This window comes from Manacus vitellinus, unplaced genomic scaffold (assembly GCF_001715985.3).
Source record: "Manacus vitellinus isolate BGI_N305 unplaced genomic scaffold, ASM171598v3 ctg7180002433410_pilon, whole genome shotgun sequence".
NCBI classification, from domain to species: domain Eukaryota; kingdom Metazoa; phylum Chordata; class Aves; order Passeriformes; family Pipridae; genus Manacus; species Manacus vitellinus.
The window spans coordinates 1-7481 of NW_021938478.1; the positions used below are offsets into that span (position 1 = coordinate 1).

The 7481-nt window shown below is 53.3% G+C and overlaps 1 long non-coding RNA gene across 1 annotated transcript; it reads right to left on the minus strand.

Annotated features, from left to right (window-relative positions):
- Positions 1–5367: 5367 nt before the first annotated feature.
- Positions 5368–6223, minus strand: LOC115307255. The gene is made up of 3 exons (XR_003915634.1): positions 6185–6223; positions 5953–6084; positions 5368–5451 (listed from the first exon to the last, which is right to left on the minus strand). It is a non-coding gene; the product is annotated as an uncharacterized LOC115307255 (long non-coding RNA).
- Between the last annotated feature and the right edge of the window lie 1258 nt (positions 6224–7481).

Consider the following 7481-nt stretch of genomic DNA (forward strand, 5'->3'; position numbering starts at 1 on the left):
GCCGCGCGGAGGGAACGGGGGCCGGGGCCGCGCCGAGGGCCGGGGCCGGGCTGAGCGGGCGGGGCGGGGCCGCAGGGCCAGGCGGGCTGGGATTGGGCGGAGGCGCTCGAGTGCTGATTGGGCAGCGCTGCCGGCCCGCGGTATAAAGGGCCGGCGGGGCAGGTGGGGGCGGTTGTGTGTGGGGGCTGAGGGTGCGGCCCCGCTGCTGCCCGGGCTGCGGAGGGGAGAGCGCCTTGGCCGCTGGGTTTGTGCACCGGGGCAGCCGGGGGCGTTTAGGGGCGCCTTGTGCTGGGCGGCGGGGCCCGGGTAAGCCCCTTACCTGCCGGGTAACCCCGGGGGGAGCCGTGGCAGGGCTGTGGGGCCGGTGCTCTCTGGGTGTTTCAGGCTTTGCCTCGGCATCCCAAAGGCTTTCCCCGTGCAGGGTTAGGAGGCAAAGACTGGTCTCAGTTTCTTGGTGCTGCATTAACGCTTTTTGCTCCTTTTCTGTCCAGTCGTGCCCTCCCTGGGGCTCAGCTCAGGTCCGTGCCCAGCGGCTGGTGGAGTGTGGCGAGTTGTGCTTCCTGCCGGGCGGGAGCTGCCTTGGGAAGCTGCTCTGTCCCCACGGCTGGGCCGAGCTGGGAACTTGGACAGGGAAGGGCAGGGCCCGTCCTGCCCGTGAGAATTGGGTTTGGCTGGGGGAGGATGGAATGGAGTGTGTGCCTGTTAACTCCAAGGAGAGCCAACAGCTGGGAGAGACCCCGAGCAGGTTTGGTGCCACGAGAGCAGCTTCAAAAGACCTTGAGTGTTGGAGAAATGTCCAGGAGACCTGGTTCCTCTTTTGCAAGGAGGCAGTTTGCAAGGACAGGGGGGTTGCTGTGCTCTCTAGCAAAAAAAGGTTTCCTTGCTCTCTCAGCAGGATGTCGAGTGCCACCGTGTCCCTGAGGTCACCCTTTCTGCTGTTGGGAGAGCACGAGGCGGATGGAGAGGATCCCCAGGCATCTGCAGGAACAAGGGACTTGTATGACTCCAACTTGCCTACTGCAGCTGTAGGATGGACTTGCAAGATACCACTGGGAATGTGCCAGCACTCCTGCTGGAGTTTAATTATGCTGTATTTGAACACAATGAGTAAAACTACAGTCGGGTCTGTTCTAGAGTGTGTTACACTTGTCCTTCCCTCTGTTTTTTTTCTGTTTTGGAAAGCACGGTCTGGGGTTCCTGGGCACTTCTTATTAAATGATACTATGAAAATAATTTTGTACTGAAAGGGGAAAGGAGTTGTCTGTGAAAGTTCAGATGTCAATGATAAAACCCTTATGTGTTTTTAGTCAGTAAGCTCTTAAAATACCTTAGTGTGTAGGAATGCCTGGCTTCTAAAACTCACCAGCTGAGTCTTAGAGGCTCCTTTGAAGAGCTGATTTCAGGCAGCAGAATTGCCCCCCAGGAGGGACTCTGTGCCTGCTCTCCCGTGGCTCCAAGGGATCTCTGGCCCTTCACGCCGGCACCGAGATTTTCTCGGGAAGGGCCTCAGATCTCCGGACCAGTCTGGGACACAGGCAAGATCCCCCTGCAGTTTAGGACCAAATTGGCCCCCTGGAGGGACAGTGCTGTTGGTGCCCCCCGGGTTGGGGCACCCCGAGGACTCCAGCGCGCACCGAAAGGATTATTCGGGGAGATCCTCGGGGTGCCCGGCCCTGGGGAGCTCAAAGCAAGGTCCCTGCCATGGATTCAGGCATTGCTGAGAGTATCCCAGGGGTCCCTGTCCCTGCTAGACATGGAGCTCTCTAATGGGCTGTAATTGGGTGATAAAAGTGGTGCTCCAAGTGCCAAAGAAGTGTGGGATTGGGATTAAGAAATGAGCAGTGAGGGTCCAATTGGCTGTTTTCTCTGGAATGTGACTGTAAGAGCTGCAGGAGTGCCAGGTGTGTGTTCCAGTCCCCAGCATTTGGTTTGCACATGTCCTGCTCAGACACAGGTCCAACTTGCTCAGTCCTTAACCCAAGAGAGGGAGAATTATGGACTGGCAGTGTTAAGGTGATTGGTGTGACAGGGGTCAAACTGGGAAAACATTGGGGAATTCCTCAGTTGGTCTGTTTGCCAAACTCACCCAAACCTGTGCTAGGAAGAGATGGACTGGGGTCTCTGATCTCCTGGGCAGTTGTTTTGCATGATCTGGCAGCCTCTGGGATTAGACTGGCCTGGGCAGACAGGGAGCAGTTTGTCCTGTGGAGCTGGGCTGGGTTTGTTGAGGATGCCTTGGGAGGCAGGGCTGGAGAGGCTCCTCTGTTGGCTGTAGTGGTGGAAGGTTGTAGCAGCAGGGCTGGAGCCTTCGCCCTCCTGCTCCCCCCGTGAGCCCCGACGGGCCCGTGCCCTTGGCAATGGAGGGCCCCCATTGCTGAGTCAGCGGTTCCGGGGGCCAGGAGGGATGGGATCAGGATGCCGAGCTCCACCCAGGGCCAGGGCTGCCAGTGTAGTAACCCTGGAAAGAACTGAAAGCAGAGTGAGATGGAGGCAAAGCTCCAGCAGAAGGATGGGTGAGAAAAGACCCTGGTCCTCAGGTGGAGCTTTGAATTCATTGGAAAAATAGATCCTGTCAAATGGTTCAGGCCCTCGTGGGTGCTGGAGCAGAGGCCTCTTTAATTTATGGTCACCCTAAAAAGGTGCAAGGACAGCAAGTTTTGATTACAGGATGAGGTGGGAAACAAAGTGGTACAGAGAAAAGTTGAGCTTAAAACTGGTCCTGTGCCAGAGCAGCCTTGTGGAACAGGAGGGGGCTGTGGGTGAGAGATTTCTCCTTAAACACAGTTCTGTCTCTGGGGCACTCAGGATGTGATGCCTTGCTCATTTTCTTTTGTGTCTCCCCTACATCCGTATCCCATGTGTTGGATTGGGTTTGTTTAAACTGTTCCTGTTATTCCATGACTGGTGAGGAGTTGTTTCCTTGAGTGCCCTGCCTGTCAGCAAAACACCAGGTCTGTGCAGCACTTGAGAGGGGGCAGGTTTGGGGGCTGTGGTGTTCCAGCTCCCTTTGGCATCCCTTGCTGAGGGGTGGGAGCTGCCCAGAGCCAGCAGCATCCAGCTGGAGGATCCAGGAGGATGCAGCTCATGTTTTCTGAGAGGTAAGAGGTGGGGGTGCAGGAGCTGGCAGGGGTGTCTTCCAGGCAGAGGGAGGGAAGGAGCAGGGAGAACTGCAGCCAGTTGTGAGAGTCTGTTCTTTTCCTGTCAGCTTATGTGAAAACAAGCCCTGAGGAACAAGAACTTCATCCTTGAAGCGAGCATCTCCTATAAACTGAAATTAATTGGTACCTCACTATTGGTTGATGGCCCTCTGAGGGCATTTGAAGAAGGAAGTGAAGAGGAGGAGGATGAAGTAAGTCCCCAGACTCCTTTAGGAAAGACCCCCCGAGGTGCAGGCACAGGGACATTCCAGGGTACCCCCGTGTGTGCAAAGGGGCACCCCTGACATAACGGGGGAGGGACCTAAGGCCTCTGGCTGGGCTGTGCTGGCCACACCTGCCCAGGTAGATGTCACCCATGGATTGGATAAAGAGCAGATGGCTCGTGCTGGGAGTGGAACTGAGGTTTCACATGGAAGGCCCACGTTGCCTTTCGCGGGGACGCCCACGATCCTGTGAGCCTGCCCACACTCCCAGGGTGCAGCTTCTGCTCTGGGGAATTCCAGGCAGGCTGGGGGCAGTGAGACAGCCTTGTAAGCAACACCTGAGTGAGTGGAGGGTCATACTGAGGGCTTGTTTCCCTCCCCTTTCCCCTCTCTCAGGTTCTTGTTTTGTTGGCCACCTCTTGGTAATAAATATTGTTCTTGTTGAGCTTTCAATGGTGTGTGGTTTCAGTCTCAGCATCCTCCCTGCTACAGGGGGAGAGGCAGAAAATCCCCCTGCTGCTGGGGCTGAACTGTCTGCAGTGAGCAGGCAGGACTTGGCCCTGATGCCTGAGTGCTCTCCAGCCCCCCAGGATCGATCCCAACTGTCAGCCCCTGGCTCCATCCCTTGAGAAGATGGTGTTCCTGCAAGCCCAGCTGCTGTGCTGGTGGTCCTGTGGGCACCTCCTGCCCTGGCCTGCCATGACTGTGTTTGTGTTGCAGCTCAATAAAGTCCCTTTCAGTGGTGATTGTGTCATTTTGGTGTCAGTTCCTCTCCCCTCTTCCCCTGCCCCTGTGGCTGCATCACTGGCTTGTGCCTAACTGAACTCTTCCCCTGCAGCAGTTGTCTGCAGGGAATAAGTGCCAAGAGCTGCTCCTGTCTCCCTGTGTTCCCTGCAGTATGTGTTTGTACAAATGAGCTGATTACATAGGGATAGGTAGGGAGAATTTTGGGAGTAAAATCTGGGCCCTGTGTAGCAGAGAGAATGAATACCTTGGGGTGAAGTGAGGCAGTCAGTGGTGGGCAGGTAGGAAAAATTTCTGTGTGTAAAATTTGAGGTCATGTAGAACAGAGAGAATGTACATCCTGAGGTAAACTGGGGTAATCAGTTGTGGACATATGGGGAAAATTTTAGGGGTAAAACTTGAGGTAATGTCCAGGGGAGAGAATGAATACTTTGAGTTAACATCGTTCCAAAGCCCCAAAGTTTTATCTCCAGGGGAGAAAAAGAACCTCATGAGGTCAACTGAGGTAATCAGTGGTGGCCAGGTGGGGATATTTAGGGCAGAAACATTTGAGGTAATCTCCAGGGAAAATTTTGAGGGTCAAACTAGAGCAAATTTGCAGGGCAGAGAATGAATATTTGGAGGTCAAAAAGAAGTAATCAGTAGTGTGCAGGTAGGGTAAAAGTCTGAGGTAATCTTTGGTGGAGAGAATGAATACTTTGTTTTCAAAAAGAAGTAATCAGCAGTGGGCTGGAAGGGGAAATTCTGGGGGTAAAAAAGGAGGTTCATTCTCTCCAGGGCAGGGAATGAACACACTGAGGTAACCTGAGGTACTGAGTGGTGACAGACACAGAAAACTGTGGGTGTTAAACTTCAGGGAATGTGCTGGGAAGAGAAGGAATCTGTTTCCAGGCTCCATCCCACTGCAAAAAGGATTAGTTCTTGTTACATCTTAACACTCACATATCATTCCCCCTTTTTTCCTGACACTTGGCCATTAGGCCAGTGTCTCATTATTTAAAGGATAGTTTGACTCCTCAGTGACAACAACTGACAGCCCTGAATCCTAACACAGACTGAGACACAAACATGGATGGGAACTCTTAAGGATCCACTTTGTGCTGCTCACCAATCAAAAGGAGCTTTCTGAACTCAAGAAGAATAGACCCAACATTCTTTTTCTGCAACTTTAACTGCTATCAGTGTGATCAAAGAGACCTGGAAAGGCCCTTTCCACTTCACCTGCAGGGCTGGCAGTGCCACCACTGGACACGGCCCCAGTCGCTGGGCAGGAACGGAGGGGCTGGGGCGTCCAATCCATCGGCCCAGGCGGCACCAGGAGTTCCTGCAGTTCCTGAGGGGAGAGCCTCAAGCCAACAAAGGATTAGGAAGAATATTTTAAACTTCAATGTGTCTATCTCCTGGAATATGGGGACTTTGATAAGTCCTACTGGTGCAACAAGGACACACTCAAGGCTATCTATTAAAAGGATCTACCAGCACTCAAAAGCTATCACTGTCCTTCTGTCAGGGGGAACGCAGCAAACTCTCTTTGCCAGGAGCCTCCAGGAGCATTTCCAGCTTTTGGGGCTCCCTTTTAACCATTTTTCCCATAACTGGAGCTGGGACTATCACCTGCCCTACAGGGGGAACAGCCCACAAAGTTCACCATCAGGGATGCCATTAACTCAAAGTCCCTTCTCAGGGGGGTCACTGCACACCTTGGCCTTTGTTTGCCCTCCCCACCAAAGATGCTTCCAACAGTTCTGACACATCTGGCAGACCCAGAGCTCTCCTCAGGGAATGCTTCAGCTGCTTAAAGGCTGCCCTTGCACCATCTATTCAAAAAGTCGCCATAACAGTCTTACCACACATCCCGAGGGAGCAATGCAGAGTCCAGCCCGTCCCACCATTCCCAGCAAGGCAGTTCATGGGCTGTCTGGGGCTCAGGGAGGAGTCAGGGGGCTTCTCTTCTTCCTGCCCGCTTGCCCCATTTTCTCCTGCAAAAGCAAAGCTTTCTTGGCTTTCCTTGCTCAAGGAGATGCAGCAAAGGCCATCTTTTCAATCCAATACTGGAAACTGCTCCAGGTTGTCACTTACAGGGGTTCTCTCAGGTCCTGCACTAATCAATCATCTTGTCCACTGGTTTTCTTGGCAGGTTCTGGCATTCACGTCCTACAAGCAAACCAGGAGAAGCCAATTTAGCTGTTCCTGCAACCAATCCAAGCTGGCAACCAATCCAAGCTGGCATTCTGATTTTAAAGGATACTGGCTTGGCCTTACCAGGAGAGATTCCACATTAGGGGTAATACCTACAGGTTCTACCCTCTTCCACTCTCCTGGAAGTCCACTGGCCCACACAACAGGAACAAGTGCAGCTGCCACTTCAGTTGGGACCTTGTTGCTGACAGGAGTTATTCCCTGCACAAGAAGAGCTGCTGCTTGGACACATTTAGTTTCAGCAATTACAGTTTCAATATTGCCATTTCTCAATTTCATTTCTGCCTCAACTTTTCCAATCAATCTCTTCCTAGCACAGGTTTGGGTGAGTTGGGCAAATACAGAAACTGAGGAATTAGCCAATGTTTTTCCAGTTTAACCCCTGTCACACCAATCACCTTAACACTGCCAGTCCTTCATTCTCCCTCTATTGTGTTAAGGACTGAGGAAGTTGGACCTGTGTCTGACCACGACATGTGCAAACCAAATGCTGGGAACTGGAACACACACCTTGCACTCCTGCAGCTCTTACAATGATATTCAAGGGAAAACAGCCAATTGGACCCTCACTGCTCATTTCTTAATCCCAATCCCACACTTCTTTGGCACTTGGAGCACCACTTTTATCACCCAATTACAGTCCAGTAGAGAGCTCCATGTCTAGCAGGGACAGGGACCCCTGGGATACTCTCAGCAATGCCTGAATCCATGGCAGGGACCTTGCTTTGAGCTCCCCAGGGCCGGGCACCCCGAGGATCTCCCCGAATAATCCTTTCGGTGCGCGCTGGAGTCCTCGGGGTGCCCCAACCCGGGGGGCACCAACAGCACTGTCCCTCCAGGGGCCAATTTGGTCCTAAACTGCAGGGGGATCTTGCCTGTGTCCCAGACTGGTCCGGAGATCTGAGGCCCTTCCCGAGAAAATCTCGGTGCCGGCGTGAAGGGCCAGAGATCCCTTGGAGCCACGGGAGAGCAGGCACAGAGTCCCTCCTGGGGGGCAATTCTGCTGCCTGAAAACAGCTCTTCAAAGGAGTCTCTAAGACTCAGCTGGTGACTTTTAGAAGCCAGGCATTCCTGCACACTCTGAGATATTTTAAGAGCTTACTGAGCGAAAAAACACAAAGCTTTTCCAGGGACATCTGACCTCCCACAGACAGCTCCTTTCCCCTTTCAGTACAAA